Here is a 20,000-nt window from a genome sequence, read left to right as displayed (position 1 = left end):
AGGAGATCTACAGCAGGGCTGACGTTTCTCTTATTCCAGACTTCTTTAACTGCGTATTATTTGTGACCAATGATCTGACTTTTAAATAACTGGAACGCCGCCATGTTGTCGTGGTTGGTGAACGGGGCCATAAAAGAGAACAAACGCCAATGAACTGTTAACACATCAATCATAACCGGTTGCAATGCCTTAATTTGGGGACGCACAAGCAATCAATACTGCTTGGGCGCATCCACCATGCTACGCTGGGTGCGCTAGGTGGCTCCTAATTGAAACGTATGAGGCGAGCAGCTAAATGATCTGCGCAGACTGCTGGTTGGCTGGGGGGACGGGGGAACTGAGTGATTGCAAACATATGGAACGATTCCTCAGACAAGGGAGACATTTGCACACTTCTGCGGTTAGACAGACCAGGAAGAACAACAGAAAGGAGGCGAAGAAGAAGAAAGGAAGGAAAGAAGGAACGAGAGAACGGGTTCGCGATGGACGGACGGAGGGATAAGAAGGAGAGAAAGGGAGGAGAGAGAGTCGGGGGGAGGAGGTCGGGTAGGGGGAGAGAGAAAGCGGACGTAGCAGAGCGAATCATTTCGCTCACATCCTTGTGATGTTTAATAATAATGTTTGGGAGCAGGCTCCACCGTGCAGCTGGCTGTGCTGTGAGTTTGTGTATTTATTTCCCTACACAAGCAGGTTTTTTGGGTACATTTTTAGCTACCTCAGAGCCACACCGTGACAAGGGGGTTCCGGGTGGGGATGTTGGCATATGATCAACCAATTAAAAACATATGGCCGCACAGCCTAATGGAGTGGAGTGTTGTCACTTCCTTCTCATTTGCAGAGATTGTAGAGAAGAGTTGGTGTACTGTGTGTGTGTGTGTGTGTGTGTGTGTGTGTGTGTGTGTGTGTGTGTGTGTGTGTGTGTGTGTGTGTGTGTGTGTGTGTGTGTGTGTGTGTGTGTGTACTGTGTGTGTGTGTGTGTGTGTGTTTCTGTGTGTGTGTGGTAGTGGGTGTGAGTGTGTGTGTGTCTGTGTGTGTGAGAGAGGGGGAAGTGGGGGTTGCGTGGGGGGGGCTTCCATGTGCATCCTGCAGGTGCCTCCTACTTAATAATTCATGAATTATTAATGTTATTAAAAGAGTTTGGATTAGTGTGTAATTCATGAAGTACCCAACGGCGTGATTTGAACTGTTTGTGTTCGAAAGACTTTGTGTGTGTGTGCGTGTGTGTGTGTGTGTTTGTGTGTGTGTGTGTGTGTGTGTGTGTGTGTGTGTGTGTGTGTGTGTGTGTGTGTGTGTGTGTGTGTGTGTGTGTGTGTGTGTGTGTGTTGTCAAGCTGTGCAGAAGCACGCCAGATTAATGTGCACTTTGACCCACATATCGCTAACGGCATCTTCGCCCACTTCATGACGCAACGTGAGCCCCCTTCAGATCATCCTACCTTCTTACCTCTCCCTTTCCCCGTCGTTTGCCCGCTCTCTCTCTCTCTCTCTCCCGCACTTGTTTTTCCCTACAATAATCTATCGGCATCTCACTTAGTGATGAATGGATTTAATTTTCCCCCCCTCCCAGAATGAGGAGCCAATAAACGGACCGTGTTGTAACTGCATCAGCCGGTCAACACACAATGCGTATGGCCTGATTCAATTCAGGCCCTTTTAATTGACCCGGCCCTCTTTAACGCACTCATTTGGCACCAAAGCACTTACATATCCCTAACACCAAGGTGCAGTAATTAGTCGGGGCCGCTGTGCTCTCACCAGGCGAGGAAACACACACTCTGAATAATATCAAATATATGAGACGAATCACAAAGTGTTGGATACGAACAAAAAACCTCCACCTTCCTGATGAGGCGGGCATTGATCAGGGGACATGTGGATCTGTCGGATCCCATTACTGCATCTACCAGGGCGTATAATCGATACGCCGTTATTATATTCCTTCTAGAGATGTTTATCCGCGCAATTATTTTGACTGCGTTTTACTGCACGTTGCGTTAAATAGACGCCTTCGCTATCGCTTACACATTCGGAGGGCGACATCGCCCTTCATTCGTCCTGATGCACCGCTCGCTTGTCTCCTTGACCCCCCCCGTTCATAACAATACTTTGATACCCCGCTCAGCACTTGAGACGCTGTATTCTTTTATCAGCCGAAACACTCACGGTTTCCAGAGGACGAAGAGAAGTCAAACTGCCCTGGCTCACAAAAGAACATATCATTTCAGGCACTTCTTTTCTCGTATTCAGGCCAGGGCAGTTTCCCTACATCCCTGATAAAAGGCTACAACCGATGGCAATAGAAAGTCTATTATCTACCTGAGGAGAATGGTGAGGAGAGGTGCTCAATGTGAATTCTGTGTTTGTAAGCCAGACGTCTTACTGCCGATACGAATGCAGGGATTTTACCCTGCATTCATAGGCGAGAAAAACACTAAACAACTTTGGCATTATCGCCGATCCGATGTGATTGACATTGGATTGAGCGCGAATGACAAGTTTCAACCCAGAATAAACGTTGTCTGTGTGTGTACAACTCGCTTATTTTCTCCTCAACGGAGCATCTCCCCATAAACATTTCACAGCCCAGGCGCAGGCTTGGAGGTCGAGGTAGGGGACGGGACAAGTGGAGAGAGGAGACAGAGCGCGGTACAAGGATACCACCAGGCACCATGTATTATTCATCCATTCGATGTATTGACACAGACAGCTCCAGAGAAGAGCAGCGCTGGGCAGACATGTTGAGGTCAGGACAAAATGCTCCCCGGGAACCGAGAGAGCCTGAACGGAAATATAAAAAAAAAGATATATTCAAACCGCCTTGTTAAAGCTGGAAGTTTGTGTGACGGTCATTAACACACTGTGGCTGGAGGGTGGGTTTTGATCAACGGATGTGATAGAAATGAGTGTACGCCGTCTAAGAACGCGATGTGCAGTGTCTGATGGACGGTGTAACACAGTGAAAGATCTGTCTGGCACACGCCGCTGATACGACTTATATATATCTATCCATCTCTTTAGCCACAATTCGGTCCCCATTTTTGTCTGGACGTTTTCTGGTCAAGAGCTCGTGCGCAGAAATGTGCGGTGAAAGCTGCCATCTCCCATCTCATCTCTCGTTGTGCTCTGCTGTTGTTGTTGCTTTATACGCCCGCCGTCCCACCGATTGTGCATGGACGCACTAATCCGTTTGTTTGAGCACATCTGACACGTTCATTACGCCGCTAAGCCACACACACACCGTCACCATTTCCCTCTGTTCTCCCCTTAAATCCCACGATACAGAAAGCTGCATTTTCTTACCGCATTGAGACGGTAATTACCCAGGCAGTCAAATGAAGGAGGTGGGATTGAGGTGGTGTGTGTGTGTGTGTGTGTGGGGGGGGGGGGGTTGGTAAGCTGAAACAGGGTTAGCTGATTCTGGCAGCCTTGTGGCGCATTCCATCACCGCAGACCCCCAGTCGGATGGCACGCAACACCGGCTCCCCACCCCCTGGCCTCACAGAGGTCCTCGGTAATCGGAGAGAGAAGGGCATTGGGAGAAGAGGAGGATGGATTTATTGAGTTAACATGATGGAGCATGTCGAGTCCCTAGACATTGTCAGGCCGGTGGCTGAACTGCGCAGGCCCGGGCCGTTCAGTGGGTGACAAGCAGCAGATCCCTTTTGTCAAGTGACAGGCGTTGTGGTGCGATGAATCAGGATAAACACTTCAGTACTACGGTCCCTCGATCGCAATGATTGTGAAGGATTCTCGGGGTGTTTTGGTGAGTGCCTCCACGCCAGAGAAAGAGAGGAGCGTTGGCATCGTCGTCGTCGTCAGGCCTCCTCTGTGCACGAGGAGAAGCTAAATAATAAAAATTAATACCACAACTGTGTGTGGCTTGGACGCCTGTTTGAGAACCAGCCTGCCGTCCGGGCCGCTGAATGCCAGGTTGGCGCTCTGCCCGTTTGGCGCGGCGCTGAGATGGCGGCAGTGAGCCATCACCACCAGCTCCATGATTTCCATGATCTGGGTCGGCGAGGGTATTACACGGCCACCTGGAGGCTGGTGAACACCTGGACACAGCTTAGCGCCCGGGCTCAGCCCTAATGCCCGTCCTCTGCCAACCCCATACCAGCACTCTGCACTCTCTCTCTCTCTCTCTCTCTCTCTCTCTCTCTCTCTCTCTCTCTCTCTCTCTCTCTCTCTCTCTCTCTCCTCTCTCTCTCTCTCTCTCTCTCTCTCTCTCTCTCCCTCTCTCTCTCTCTCTCTCTCTCTCTCTCTCTCCTTCTCTCTCTCTCTCTCTCTCTCTCTCTCTCTCTCCTCTCTCTCTCTCTCTCTCTCTCTCTCTCCGTCTCTTCCTCCGTCTCTTCCTCCGCACTCTGTCCCCCGGCGGACTGCGATAGGCGATGCCGTGATGAGCCATTGTGCGGTAACGTATTGTCAACATCAAACACCGGGTGTTCACCTGAGTGCGCTTTCGATAACTCTCCTTTGTGCGTGGTGTGCGTTGTGCGCGCACCTCGAGATTGGCGTTTTTGTTCTGCAGCGATGCACAGCAGGCGCGCGTTGGCTGCTCCCGCGACGCAGCCCCCTTGCGAGCGGCATCCGTTTTCTTAATTGCTTTTAATTTAGCTGTATAAACAATCAGCGGCGCATTGTGGCCGCTGGCGTGGGCCCCGCGTGAAGGATGGGTTCAGGGGCGCGGGCGGGGGGGGGGGGGCCTGGCATCGCTCACCTCTGGAGGTGGATAGAGGGCTGCAGCTAGCATTGTTTTCTTTGATTTAATTGAATGATAATTATCGATGTAATCTCATAAATAATTGCGACTGCCATGACAAGTTACCGCACTCAAAAGTGACGTTTTCTTTGGGCTTGCTTTTTTTGACCGCACCCAAGAAAAACGAAACAATCCAAGTTATAATTATCCATGAGCAACATTAAGCAGCAAATGTTTTTTCTTTGTACTTGAAGAACGATTAATTGGTTTTTCAAAATAAGATTAGACTAATTTAAGTATCAATAAATCGTTGCAGCTGTGGATGGATGTGGAGCATGCATGGCTCAGATTGGCGCGTTTACATTTATGCTTTTGGTAAAAAAAACCTTTGGATGGTTGCATTCTTCCTGTGTATTAACATTGTATATCTTTACCTTTAATCGCAGCATTCACACCAGTAATCTTTTGGCCATACTTCAACTCAGTATTGTTGTGTAAGTGCACTTGTGTACACTTAGCAGTGCGAAAACAGGCAGTTTGTGTGTTAAATAGTTAGAGGTTCTGCTCTGGTTGATTGCATATTATGGAATACTGTTTTATATTTTGACTGAATGAGGCATAAATGTTACGCTTAGTTCACTACAAAGGGTCCACCTTGATACAGTGTATCTCTTTATCTATATACAGTATATATAGCTATATATATATATATATATATATATATATATATATATATATATATATTAGTGATAGTTCCCTGGAGTTTGGTTGATGATTTAGGAAACTCCCGAGGGGAACCACACTTTAAGACAAACTGTTGGAAGTCTCCTTCAGTTCAGCAGCCTGCCGGCTGTGCCGGAGTGAAAGTATCCAAATTAATAATAAAACCTATGTAAAACATAGCCGTCCCAAGGCCGTTAGTCTAACGACTGCGCTTTGTACCTCCCATTCGGCTACGTAGTGGGAACATTTCAATTCACCCGGTCCATTTCATGTTTTTTATCCACTGAAGCCTGATCCCGTGGCACTTAGGATGTAAGGTAAAAATGGCAGTAAAGAAAGTGGGGTTGCTGGTAAAATTGTGTCAGAAGTATAAAAGGAGCAGTAGAAAATAAATACTCTGGTGGTAACATAATCTCAGCTTGAAGAGCTACAAGGCGCTAGCAATTGTTTGGAAAACCCGAAAGCAGAAAATGTGAGTGGGAGTCAAATCAAAAATAGTATTTCTGTTGTTTTGTGTTTATTTTTTATAGTGGTTGAATTGAGTTCAAGTGATGGTGGTAGTGGTGTGTGCACGCGCGCGCGCGCCTGTGTGTGTGTGTGTGTGTGTCTGGGGGTGGCGTTTGGAGGGGCCTTGAGTGTTGATGATTTGGGTTTTATCCACCAGCGTCTCCAATCGATGGCTTTCATTTAAATATTAAGCGAGCCCTGTTCCCAGTAGACGGCCATGTGAAGCCATGCTGTTTACCCTGATTATTCTCTGGAAACTCAGCCTTCGGTAATGAAGGGAGAGAGTATTTTAAGCCGCGCGGCTGTTGCATGTTTAAATTTTTTTCGAGCCGAATGCGTGCTCCGTGTCTGTCTGCTATTGGCTGGCGTCCCTCTGTAATCCATAAAGAGAACTCCTATTATTTTACAGTCCCTGTTCAACCCTCGGCTTTGCCGTATTGACAATATCCTCCATAAAGTCGATTAAGTTCTATATATACATATATATATATATATACGATTGTATGTATGTATGTATGTATGTATGTATGTATGTATGCACATATATGTGTGTGTTTGAGTGTGTGTATGTACAGTAATTTTGAAGGAGGGTACATTTTCACTCCAATTTAATTCGGACAGCGTTCCTCTATCATTACGTCATCTATTTTCTCTCCGGAGCCATCAGTTGTAGTATTTCTTTTTTGCCTGAACCATGACACTCTCCATGCAGAACCAATAACAACAGGATAATGAGGCTGTGCGTGTCCACTCCATGCCTCCCCATATCTCCACAGTAGTGAGCCTCTGAACCGGGAGTTCCCATATATAAAATAACCTATAAAAGAAAAAAAGACACACACACACACACTATGTCTGAAAGACATGTAAAGAGGAGGGAGATGGAGGGGTAGGGAGGGGGGGGGGGGGGGGTCAAGTCTCATTAGGGAGGAAGAAAAATGAGCAGGGAGTTTGAGTTACATTAATGAACACGTGTGCGTGTGTATGTGTGTGTATGCGTGTGTATGTGACGGACGAAGGGAAGGCTCTGCGCCGTCTTTGTTTCCACACACTCAGGAAGCAAGTAGAGGCGATCGGGGGAGAAGAAAGAGGGGAAGAAGAAAGAGGGGGAGCACAGGGGGAGGCAGAGAGGGGAGCGGGCTGTCAGGGCTTGGAGATAATACAAAGGAAGCCTCCGTAATAACATCACGCGAGCCTCAGCAGAAAGAAGAACGCAACGGTTACACCACCGATACGACACTTGACACCCAGGGACCCGGACCAGGAAATGACCGCAGAACACAGACAAGCACAGGCAAATACACAAGCCTGGACGCACGCACGCACGCATACAGGCATGCACGCACGCACGCACGCACGCACGCAGGCAGGCAGGCGCATGCAGGCAGGCGGGCACGCACGTACACACGCACTCAATCTCTCACTCACTCTCACACTCATGCTCTCTCGCTCTTTCGTCTCTCTCTCTCTCTCTCTCTCTCTCTCTCTCTCTCTCTCTCTCTCTCTCTCATAGATGTATGGACACCTGCCTGCACACACATGCACACTCAATGGGAGTCGGAAATTGTGCTTAAGCTGACTGGACTGACCCCTAACACACACACACACACACACACACACGCACATGCACATTCAGAAAAAGACGCTGCTAACAATATTCGGTATCGCTTGGTGTGCTCACACATGTCTGCATAAAGCACTGGCACACGTCCACATAAACAAACATGCACATTCAACATGGACTGCATCCACACACATTGCACACACACAGATACACACACACACACACACACACACAGATGGGTGTGTCTCATCCCACCGGGGAGAGAAAAATAAAAAATGAATCCTCTTTCAGTGTGAAAAACGGAGCGGAACAGATGGCTTCACCGTGATTGAAACCACCTACAAAGAATCCCACAAACCGCTCGCTCTCTTGTCCTCCCGTATCCTCCCCTCCTTCCCTTTTTTATCTGTCTATTCCTCCTTCAGTCCGACCATCGTCCAACCCCTATGCCCGCCTCGCCCTCGCCCTCGCCCTCCCCCCACCCCCCCTCCTCCCCTTCTCCGGATCCCACTCCCACTCAGGACCTCCATCTCCCGGGCGGCCAGGCCCGCTCCTCTCTGTGCGGTGCTCTTCGACAGCATCCAGTTTGAAGGCCTCCTGCCAAACAAGCTGGGGCTCAGTGGGAGCCCCACGGCGAAGCACAAAGTCAGCCAAGAGGAGAGGGGGGAGGCGGAGGTGGGGGGAGAGGAGGATGGGGGAATGTGTTGCGGTAGGGGCGGGAGAGGGGGAGGTGGAGGGAGGGATTGGCAGAGGAGGAGGGAGGGAGTTGGAGTGGAGGATGAGGGGGAGGAGGAGGGAGTGATTTGCAGAGGAGGATGTGAAAGGGTGAGGGAGGGAGTTGGAGTGGAGGATGTGAAGGGATGAGGGGAAGGAGGAGGGAGTGAGCGGCAGAGGAGGATGTGAAAGGGTGAGGGAGGGAGTTGGAGAGTAGGTTGTGAAGGGGAGAGGAGGAGGAGGGGATGAGAGGAGGTGGAGGTGAAGGGATGAGGGGAGAGTGATGAGAGTGAGGAGGTGGAGGGAGGGGAGAATGACGGAACTTCTTGAGGGAGAGGGGGTGGGTGGAAAGGACGAAGACGAGGAGTAGGTGGAAAATATTGAGGTTGAGGAGGTGGAGGGAGTTGGAGAGAAGGAGGTGACGTTGTGAGTGACTGGAGGAGGGAGGGACTGATGAGAGAGGAGGTGAAGAGAGAGGAGTAAGCAGCAGTTGGAGGAGCGAGAGGAGGAGAAACTCCCAGGCTGGCTTTATTATCCCCGAACATCGACTAATGTTTCAGTCGTTACTCAAACACAAGCGACATTTGGGCCTCCTGTAGCTTCTGTGCACATGTAGAGATGCCTTCAAATGTTCAAAATAAATCATCCATAATAAATACAAATAAATAAACACAATAATCTACACCAAAGGGTTTGGCAATATCTCAAGGTCTTTGTTCACAGTCTTGGCATCCTGCCGCTAATAATAAGCTACCACATACACCCTGATACTACATTTTATTTTGAGGATATTAATACGGTAGGAGGATGTTATTTATATCGTCAAACATGATGAGGTTTGCAGTCCAAAATAAAATACGGTGTGACGAACTGTTCGCACATCGCTCTCAGTGAGCATGTGATCTGGATCTGTGAACTCGAGTAGAAGTGTTAAAAATAAAGCCCACTTTTGAGATCTTTCCGCAGAACCCGTCCACATCGACTCCAGGGGATCTGCGTCGAAGTTAGCGGGAGAACATTGACGCAGGGAAATAAGATACACAAAGAAAACATTCTCCTTCTCTTAAAACAACGAACCCTTCAACCTGTCACCGTTCTTACACCCCACCCCTCCCCCCCCCCCCCCCCCTCCCCTCCGCGTCCGTCCCCCTCCTCACCCCCTGCCGACCAACACCAGGCCCAGCTGTTAAGCAGCAGTCATGTAAATGAGATAGTTAGCAGATTAAAGAGAGAGAGGGAGAGGGAGAGAGAGTGTGAGTGTGAGAGCGTCAGGGGGGGAAGGGAGTTTTTTTTATAGCAGGCGAGGTGTTGAAGTGTCAAGCAGAGACTCAAAAGCGATGAGGTGAAGACAGCACATCCTGCAACCTGCTTTGAGGTGTGTGTGTGTGTGTGTCTGTGTGAGCATATGCTATTTTTATAATAATTGATATTTATAGGATGTGGACAAGTGTGTGCAAGTGTGTATGTGTGTGTATATTTGAGAGTGTGTGTGTGCACTTGTGTGTGCATGTGTGCTTTTACGAGTTAGCATGTGATTACGCTTTATGTACTCTTGTCAACTCTGTGGGGGTGCGTACGAATTCTATACGTGTGTTCTCATCCATGCCTTAACATATCCATGCCTTAAAATAGCTTGTATAATGTGTGCGTGCATTGGCGTGCACACACACGCGTCTGTATGTGAGCTCTGCACCGCGGGAGATCATTGTAAATGCATAATACATAGGCCCCAGTATTTCTGACTATGCACGCAATAATGCCGATGCTTTGGGTTTATGATGAGCAGATCAGGTGTAGGAGAAAGTGATTACTGAGCACAAACAGGGCCTGGGATATTGCTCCAGTCGGGAGATGCAACTGGCACAAGAAGCGTCAGCCGGAACGAAAGCTGCCAGCGACCGTCCAAATCGAAGTTGCGTTCGCAGCTCCTGAGTTATGAAAGCGTGTCGGAAATGTATTCCCAGAGAGCGGGAGATCGGGATGCTGGGATCGGGGTCGTGTTTAGGTTTGAACAAAGCGGCCGACAAATGAGTTTTCGTTGAGTGTTTCAGTGTCACTGCTGTGTAAACCCACGTTTGACACAGTTTGAGTTTTATTTCTGTTGCTGTAATGCTTTATTCTAAGGTTATTCTATCGTCATATATATATATATTTGCAGGGCAAGCAGTGGTCCAGGAGGCAGAGAAGGCAGTTTGTCAACCGGTTTGCTCCTGGGTTGATTCTCGGCTGTATTGCCAGACCATAATTTTTTCCAGGTCGGGGCTTTTATTGTTTGATGCCTCTTCCAGAATGAGGATCAATGGGTAGTGTTTGATTGGTTCACATTGATCAGGTACTGCACTTTGATTGGCCCAGACTATAAAACAGCACTATATAAATGCAGTCGCTTGGAGAAGAGAAAGGCAGGATGCAGTGTTAGACTAGTGGGGAGAAAATATAACCTAGCATTGTGTAGCGTCTTATCCTAGTTATCATTTTTGTACAGGGAATGGGTTAACCTAGCAATTGTGGGCAATTGCTAGCAAAAAACCTAGCAAAAACAAGTGCTTGGCACTTGTTTCAATGAACATCATTACTGTACCGAAAGCGGTATATTGTTGTTTCACTTTCTTCTGACAAATGTATTTTTATTATTGTAAGTTGCTTTGGAAAATAGCATCTGGTAAATGCCCTGTATAATAGTGTAAATGTTTGGCTCCCAAGGTTGCTATCCCAATGCCTGCAGTCTATCTCTAGGCATCCTTGAGCAAGCAATTCTCTTATCCCAAATTTGACCAAAGATGTTCTCCGGGTTACTTTAGACATAACAATCTACTGAATACTTGGTAGATTAGTACCGTACACAAAAGCCATTGAATCAGACTACAATAGCCAGCCTCCAGACTTCAGACTCCTCCAGAAAGTGAGACCCGCCTCGCCAGTCACATGCACGGCGACACAAGGCCCCCGTCTGAATCCGCGTGCGAATTGAAATTAGAATGCAACCTTTTGAATAAGGTTGGCGAATAAATCAATAGCAGTTCAGGTGCTGGTGGACAGGGGACGAAAGGGGGGTGGGGGGGGTTTAGGGAAGGGGAGGCCGCCTCCTGGGGGGGGGGGGGGGGAGAATCATATTCGATTCTCCCCCGGCTGCCCTCCCCAATCCCCCCCCCCCCCCCCACCCCCGACTCACTCACACAGATGGCAGAGGGGTCGAAGCACTTTAATGAATTTTCAAAGGAGCCGCATTGGTGATATTAAAAGGAACCGCCACACCTAAATGCGTCCCACATCGGAGTAACACACACACACGCGCGCGCATGTGCGCACGCAGAAGCACGGGACAACATGCACGCGCATGTGTGTTCATGCATGCATACACAAACAAAGACGGATATACAAAGACATGTTCCCTTATTCATGACAGATGTGTACATCGGTGGCACACACACACACACACACAGATGCTCACACATCTCAACATAACAAGAGTAGCGAGACGCACACAAACACACACAAGAGGCAAACATAACATCTCGACACAACGAAAAAATACTCATATTACAATCCACAATCCAATATCTACACCACAAGAGGACAAAACAAGAACAAATGCCCTTCCTCTTTCGTCCAAAACAACCGGTGGTCGGTCTCGCTCACATCCATCGGAATGGAAGTACTCGTTTCGCAAGTGCTCGTTCCGCGGGTCAAAGGTCAACCTTAATGACTGCGCTGCATATGGTGAACAGGGCGCTCCCTTGCAAGGTAACAGGAAAAAAAGAGAAACAATCGCTTCACTTCTGCTGATCCATCTGTCCCCCGTGGTAATGAGTGCACCTGCTCACGCCCGGGGCCAACACACGCACACACACACACACACACACACACACACACACACACACACACACACACACACACACACACACACACACACACACACACACACACACACACACTCATACACACTCATACACACTCATACACACTCACAAACAAACGGAGACACACACAGGTTCCGAGCACAAAGGTCTCATGCTCGGCCTCTTGCAGGGAAAATATAATTAAAAAGCAATAAGTGCACTGACATCTTCCACTGACACCGTTGACTCATTACATCAAATTACCTGTTTGAATCAGGAAGTTTACAAGGGGGACCGCTGTGTTCAAAGCGGTTTGTGGGGGCAAAAGAGCAGCGCTATGGGTCAGGCCCCCACTCTCACACCGTACGCAACCAGATTTTTCAATCGCAAATGGGGAACTCTGACCGGTCGACCGCCTCCACAGGCAGTACTCATAGCCTGACGTAATGCCCCCCCCTGATTTCTCCACGCTCCCTGACATCCACCTGTCAAAGCAATCCCAGCCTGCTACCGTTCATGCCCCACCTTCAAAGGGGCGGGGTGCTGGGGCTAGCCGCCGCCGCTGCTAGCGTCTCTTCAGAAGCTTCACCGTAGCACGCCGGCCGGCCTCCGACGCCACCGGCCGCCGCCGCCGCCTCGACTCATCACCGGGGCCCGTCTGTGATCGTCTAACGCCGGCATCCCTCCGCCCCGGGCTCCAGACCGAAGCCCGCTACCGTTGTGTAGTCGGCCCTTATTTCCTTTCCCTTTCTTGTTCCCCCGTGCCCCCGGGACAGAGCGGTTATCCGTCGTGCTCGGTGCTGGTGGATGAACCCGGGGTCGGTTTCAGCGTGGAGGCGCCGCCCGCACCGGTCTGATTCCCTCCACCGTCTCATGTCTCAAGCACCGGCAGGCAGATGTTAAAGAAAACGAAAAAGGGATAATTCAACGCAGACCGAAACTCACACGCACACACACACACACACACAGAAACACACACGCCGCGGCCGACATCGCGGTAAATGTTTTATCTTGTCATACCTTGCAGCTCCGTTTCCTGTGCGATGTGTTGGCGTAGCCCTGAGGAAACCCAGCAAAAACACATTTGATTAATTGTCTGGTTTTCGTTTTTCTATGTTTGCTTTCGCTTTCATGGTACAACAACTGAAACATATAGAGCAGTGTCTTCAGGTTGAAGTTTATGTTTTTCATTATAGGTATGGAATATAGGCTACTGTACATCATATTATACAATTCTTCTGGCGACAAAAAATGCTTGAATATTAGCTATTTTACTGTAGGATTATGGGGCCTGATTGCAATTTGATTAAAAAGCTGTGTGCTTTGAGGTCGATTAATTAGAGCAATCGATGCATGAAAGTGTGAACCACTTCATATCGGTCCTTATTAACTCCTTAATTAACTCATTTAAAACAGGTTCAGTGGGTCAGAGAGCTACTGTACTAAAGAATTGATCAGCATGACACACACACACACACACACACACACACACACACACACACACACACACACACACACACACACACAGCATGCAAACTATCGATCTATGTGCATAAACGATAATTGACCGCCACGTGAGAAAGCCCTCACCTGTCAGACACCTCTCCGCCCCCATTTAAGGGATTGAACCGAGCAGCACAGCACAGCCGGCATTACATATTCGGATTTGGCTATTTGAATTTATTCGTAATGTTATTCCATCACACGTCAAATCATAGATGTTATTAGCATCAGCATCATGTCAAAAAGATGATTGACTCGCTCAACTAGAGCGAGGCTGGTGTGAACTAAAAAAGGTCCGCTGGGCCCCAGCGCATGCCATCAGCATCCCTCAGTCAGTCGGGGTGTGATGATCCCCCAGTGCTCTGGAGGGGTAAGGGGTGTGTTAGCATCAGCTTAGCTGAGCAGGTGCGGGCTATTTGAGCAGCAGCGATAACGTGGTAACGTGCATTCCCATCCTCAATATCATTCTCGCACTCTCTCTCGCTCTCGCTCTCGCTCTCGCTCTCGCTCTCGCTCTCTCTCTCTCTCTCTCTCTCTCTCTCTCTCTCTCTCTTTGCCCGAGGCCTCTTTATGCAGTTCACTGTGGCTAGCCACCAGCCACATTGGTCCATTGAGTGTTCTTTTTAATTTGATGTATTTATATTTTCTGAACGAGCAGCACCAATTCGAGTCATAATCTGTTAAATAGTGACACAGGCCTCAGTCGCCTGTTTTGGCAGTGTCTGGATTCGCTTCCCCAGTTAATTACCACGTTAGGACTGAGGGCTTGATGCTAAGCAGTAATGATTTGTTATTTTTTTGTATTTATATCATGGTTCTCTATGAACTGATTCTCGAATATCTAAGTTGAATGATTCATATTTCTAAAACACACACTTGCATCTCTACTCATTAACGATTTCCAAAGGCTAAGGACAAATCAATCTTAGCCTCGACGTACTACTGACCATGAAAACAAACCTCAAATCCTCCATTAACGAACCGCAGAGAGAAGGACAAGAAAGCAAACCGACTACTCTGCTGTTTTTCTCCTCCTTGTCTCGACCTGGCCCTGTATCGCCTTGTTGTGTCTATGCAGCATAACTAAAGCGTCCAAAAAGCAGCTTATGTGCTTAAAATGTGCGCTGGGAAGAAAAAAACCTGTCACTTTGCCTCCTTTTTTCCCCGGGTTCACACCCGGAGAGGTTATTCATGCTAGGAGAGCTTCCTCCTCCTAAATTATCTCCACGCTCCCCATCCCTGCCAGGCTAATCCACTTACAGGATAGCAGGGTTGCTTCTGATTGGCCAAAGCCTCCCAAATTTCCACCGTGGGATTCAGAATTGAAAAAAGAAAAAATCAATGATCTTACTGCTCCTGAAAGCGGTAAGATTACATGTGTAAAAATGGTCAGAAATATGGAAAAGTCGCAGGGAAATGGCTCCTTATACGTCGCGGCGCATGCTAGTTGGCACGCACGCACGCACGCACGGACGCTCACGGTGCTTTTTAAGAAGGACTCTCGACAACCTCCCTCAGCCTTGCTTTTTTTTCCATTTTCCTTGAGACATCTTTTAATTTTTCACACCCTTCCCCGGGCCCTCCGTTATCTCGCCTCCGCCAGCAGAATGTCATCACATTCGATTCCCCTCTCTCTTTGTATCACGTCCCGCCAGCCTCCCTGGCGTCCCCCCCCCCCCCCCCCCCCCCTCCTATTATCGTGGTCTTTTCTTCCAGATCCCATTGAAGGGGCCCTCCCCTATGTCCCTCTGGCTGCACCTCCGTGCCTCTAATGCCACTGAAAGCCCAGGTGCTTTCAATCGCTCCTTGATGCTGCGCGCCAAACACTGGCCCCCCTGCTCTCCCCCGCGGCCAATTTTGTCTGCGCGCAGCCACCGGGGGGGGTCAAAGGTTAAGCAACAACAGCAGTAGACAATGCTATTGTGTGTGTATCTGAGTGTGAGTGTGTGTGGCTGTGCCAAGCATGTGTGTCTGTCTCTGTCTCTTCATGTGTGTGTGAGCGTGTCGGGGTGTGGGGCTTCTGTGTGTATTTGTATGTGTGTGTGTGTGTGTGTGTGTGTGCGTGTGTGTGCGCGTCAGAGACACACACAGAATGGCAATGAAGGACCCTCTTGCAAAAAGTGATTGAACACCCACCCACTGACTCTAGATCCACCTCCCCCCCTCTCAACCCCATCCTCCCTTCCCCATTCTCTCTTCCCGCTAAAAATAGGTTTGTTCCCACGAGCTTGGTTGATATTGTAATCACGTCCTGCCGCGCCGATCCCTGGAGATCCTCGGCACAGGCACGCACCGAAAAAATGCTAATGAATGCAAGGGAGGGACATCATCTGTGATAAATCATATCGCTCGCGGATTTTTGCTTACCAACACGAACCGTCGACTGCGCGGTAAGCAACGGCCCCGTCGCGGAAATAACTCCTGAGTCCACGGTTTCACCGTCGCCACACGTGGCCCCCCCGATCCCCTCGTGGAGGTGTTTGAAAGGAACGCCGCGGGGAAACAGAAGCAATATATATAAATATGTGATATTCTTTGTGCGTGCCTTTGTTTTTGTTTCTCTCCGACCGACGCTCGCTCACGGCGGGATTAGTAATATCCTAACGCCATAAATCTTTGGAGATATGAATGTCGTGGAGAGTGGGGAAAGTGACGATGCAGCTCAATTGTCGTTGTTGTTGTTGTTGTTGTTTTGGTTGTATTGCGCTAATGGGGCCCTCCCCATTGGACCTGCAGTCAGGTCCCGGGTTAGGGGGGTTTGCTTTGCCCCCTGAACCCCAGGGCACTGACCGCTGACAGGCTGACAAGCGTAGGGAGCTGTAGCAAAGGTTAGCGTCGCTCCAAGGGGGCTGGGGGCGTCTGATGGCCGCACAATGACCTAAACGGCGTCAGGGTGGACCAGACGTGTGTGTCGACGACGCACACAGTGTGCGTGTGTGTCTGTGTGACCTATGTGTCTGTGTGTGTGGGTAAACACACAGTGTGCGTGTGTTTGTGTAACCTATGTGTGCGTGTGTGGGCACGTACACGGTGTGCGTGTGTCTGTGTACCATATGTGTGTGTTTGTGTGTGTGTGTGTGTGTGTGGGTACGTACAGTGTGCATGTGGCTGTGTATCCTGTGTGTGTGGGCGGGGGGGGGGGTACGTACAGAGTGTGCGTATGTCTGTGTAACCTTTGTGTGTGTGAGTGGGCAAGCGTGTGCGTGCCGTGTTTACGTTTGTGCGGTGAGCAGGCTACGTGACCCCCGAACGTGTGTTTATTTTAAATGGCCCTTGTCACTACCCGTTGAGAGCGGTGCCGCCCCCCCCCCCCCCACCCCCCTACCCGGCCCTTCGCCTTTTCCCGCCTCCAGCCTCCGAACCTCCACACGCTGACAAATATTAATGCTAGTCGTGCAAAGTTTGGATTCCCACGGGAGGGCATCTCAGATGTTGGGTGTCTGGGATTAATAAATGATGCCCCCTGCTCCTCCTGACAGGGACTATTCTTAAAACCCGTGGCTACACCACGCGGGACACCTCAATTTTTCAGGGGAGCCGGTGACAGCCGCCGCCCGTATTGAAGTTTAAACTGTACATTGAACGACCTGCTGACGTTTCTCTTTTTCCTTTTTCCCTCTCTTCTCCTCCTCTGTCCCTCTCCCTCCTCGTGTCCCCCTCCCCTTCGTCTGTCCCTCCTCTCCCCCACTCTTCTCCTCGCTTCCCTCGGCCCACTCTCAGATGTAACCAGCAGTTCTCCTGCAGGTAAGGCTCATTTGATTCGTCAGCCTGCTCGGTTTTTTTAGCCTGTGTGTGTTTCTCCCTGGGAAAGTCATAAATAAACTAAGGAGTTGGGGAGAGGATTTGAGAACCGACGAATGGCGACTGCGAAGATGGCGGTGGTTGTGTTTGCTCCAGCAAGTGTATGCAACTCCCTGCAATACTCGCCCCTATTGTAATCCATTGTGGGCATAGTACAGCCCCCCATGCCAACACAGACACAGACACACACACACACACACACACACACACACACACACACACACACACACACACACACACACACACACACACACACACACACACACACACACACACACAGGTTAACACACACACACACACACACACACACACACACACACACACACACACACACACATAGACAAACACACACATACACATACCGCTAACACACACACCGCTAACACGAGGCGTAAGCTTGTTTTCGTTTTTTTCCTGCCAAGGCGGATCGTGTGCTCAGGGCCGTGCTCAATTTGAATTTTATTTAAATTAGAATCAAACGGCCCAGATTGTTCAAAGAGTGTGCCATCAGTGTTGACTTAAACAGGCGCACCACGGCCCGCTATCGCTACTCCAGTACAGGGACCTCCACACTGGCACCGGGATGAACGAGGCTGTCGCCGTACGCCTGGCTGTGATCTCCTTACATTATAGCGGCCTTAGAAACCTCCATTCATGGGTGGGGGGGGGGGGGGGACTTAAGACCTGAGTGAAAACTCTGCAACACTGACTGACTTTCATACAGAGTGGAGGTTTTTGCAAGACGGTGCCCTCCAAATGCCTTGCTCCTCAGCCAGGGGACGGGTTCCAGCGGCGTCGTGCTCCCACGGTTTCCTCTGAGCCGCTTTCTTTCGCTTGTTCTCGTCGGGGCTTCGTCTGCGTCCCGTCGCGATACAGGACGCCTCCATCTTCCTCTACCTCTTCCGCTTCATGTTTTATTCTTTGAATGACAGACACAGGGGGACGGTATCCCTCCACCCCCTTCCCACTCCTCCTCCTCCTCATTCCTCTTCCTCCTCCCCACTCCTCCTCTTCTTCCTCTTCCTCCCTTCTACTCCTCCTCCTCCTCCTCTAACCCCTCCTCCTCTTCCTCCTTCTCTTCCTCCTCCTGAACCTCCTCTTCCTTCTCTTCCTCCTCCTGCTCCTCCATCTTCTTCTCCTCAATCTTCTTCTCCTGCTCCTCTTCCTCCTCAACCACCTCCTCCTCCTCCTCCTCAGTCTGTCAAAGCAGTGAACGACCTCTAGATGTCCAGCGGAGGTCGTTCACATGACATGCATCCACAGGGGCCCGGTCAGCGGGAGCTTTCAGCGCTCCCATTGGACGCCAGCATCTGCTCGTCCTGGGGTAAACCAATTACGCAACGCCCCAAGCCGGCGGACAAAGCTAATGAACAAACCCAGAAATGACAACATACCGCGTCTCCACCCCCTCCCCGAACACACGTCAGAACGAACACGGGAAGTAAATCCCACGGAATTAGCCCCGCTTTGCCCAGACCGGCCGCGACCGGACTCCCCACCTCCGAACCCGCGCCCCGGGCGCCGTATTGCGTGATTGAAAACACAGCGCCGTGCCTCCGAAACCGGCCCCTACCGGTTCCCCACCAGCGAGCGCCTCTGCCGCGCTCGGGTTCTGGTCCGGCGCCCCGGCTCTGTGGGGGGACGGGGGGGACGGGGGGCTGTGGGGAGACGAGGCGGGGGGCGGGGAGGGGGTGCAGGGGCGGGGGGGATGGGCATAGCGGTGCAGGAAACCCCTGGCTGGCCGGGAATAACAAGTGCCCACGGGAGCCCGGCAGATGGACATCCCACCCTGAGCCGGGCTGGAGCCGGGGAAATCTGTCAAGCATCACGCCAGGCGTTGGTGTGGGTGGTGTGGGTGGAGTGTGTGTGTGTCTGTGTGTCTGTGTGTGTGTGTGTTTGTCTGTGTGTGTGTTTGTCTGTGTGTGTGTGTGTGCGTTTGTATATCTGTGTGTGTGTATGTCTGTGTGTGTGTGTGTGTGTGTGTGTGTGTGTGTGTGTGTGTGTGTGTGTGTGTGTGTGTGTGTGTGTGTTTGTGTGTGTGTGTGTGTGTGTGTGTGTGGTTGTTCGCGTTTGCTTGTGTGTTTGTGTGTGTGACTGTGTGCGTGTCTTTGTGTGCGTGTGTCTGTGTGTGTGTGCTTGTGACTGTGTGTGTGTTCAAGTGTGTGTGTATGTCTGTGTCTGTGTGTCCTTGTGTGTGTGTGTGTGTGTCTGTGTGTGTGTGTGTGTGTGTGTCTGTGTGTGTGTGTGTGTGTGTCTGTGTGTGTGTGTGTGTGTGTGTGTGTGGGTGGGAGTGTATTTGTGTGTGGGCGGCCATGTGTAGGGTAAAAGTCTGGTGCCTCTGCTGCCTCTTCTAAGCATGAAGCACGTTTAGCAAGGGACCCAAGGGAGGCCATCTTGGAAGGCTTTCTTCAAGGTTATTGACCCGTTCTGTTGGGGAGCCTGATGGTATGAGCATAGTGGTGGGTGGCTGACACTAGTCACGCTGTAGTAATTATCGAATCCCCCAACTGTTGTCAACATAGATTGAAAGAAACGTTTGCTGAGTATTCAATGGTCCAGTTATCAAGGGTTCAGATTTGACCCGGACTCTACATAGCTTCCCTCCTTTCCCCCCACCTCCCCTTCTCCTCCCTTACTCTCCTGAAAACAAG

At 50.1% G+C, this 20,000-nt stretch overlaps 1 long non-coding RNA gene across 1 annotated transcript in view; it reads left to right on the top strand.

Annotated features, from left to right (window-relative positions):
• LOC132445631 (uncharacterized) overlaps positions 1 to 20,000 on the top strand; it is a 225,607-nt gene that overhangs the window by 76,790 nt on the left and 128,817 nt on the right. The window contains exon 4 of the long non-coding RNA XR_009522667.1: positions 17,269 to 17,292. This is a non-coding gene — a long non-coding RNA (uncharacterized LOC132445631). The remainder of the gene's footprint in view (positions 1 to 17,268; positions 17,293 to 20,000) is intronic.

The sequence above is a fragment of the Gadus macrocephalus genome, chromosome 17 (genome assembly GCF_031168955.1).
Source record: "Gadus macrocephalus chromosome 17, ASM3116895v1".
Taxonomy (NCBI): domain Eukaryota; kingdom Metazoa; phylum Chordata; class Actinopteri; order Gadiformes; family Gadidae; genus Gadus; species Gadus macrocephalus.
The sequence above is the reverse complement of the archived record's forward strand: the minus strand, read 5'-3'. Positions and strand labels throughout refer to the sequence as shown.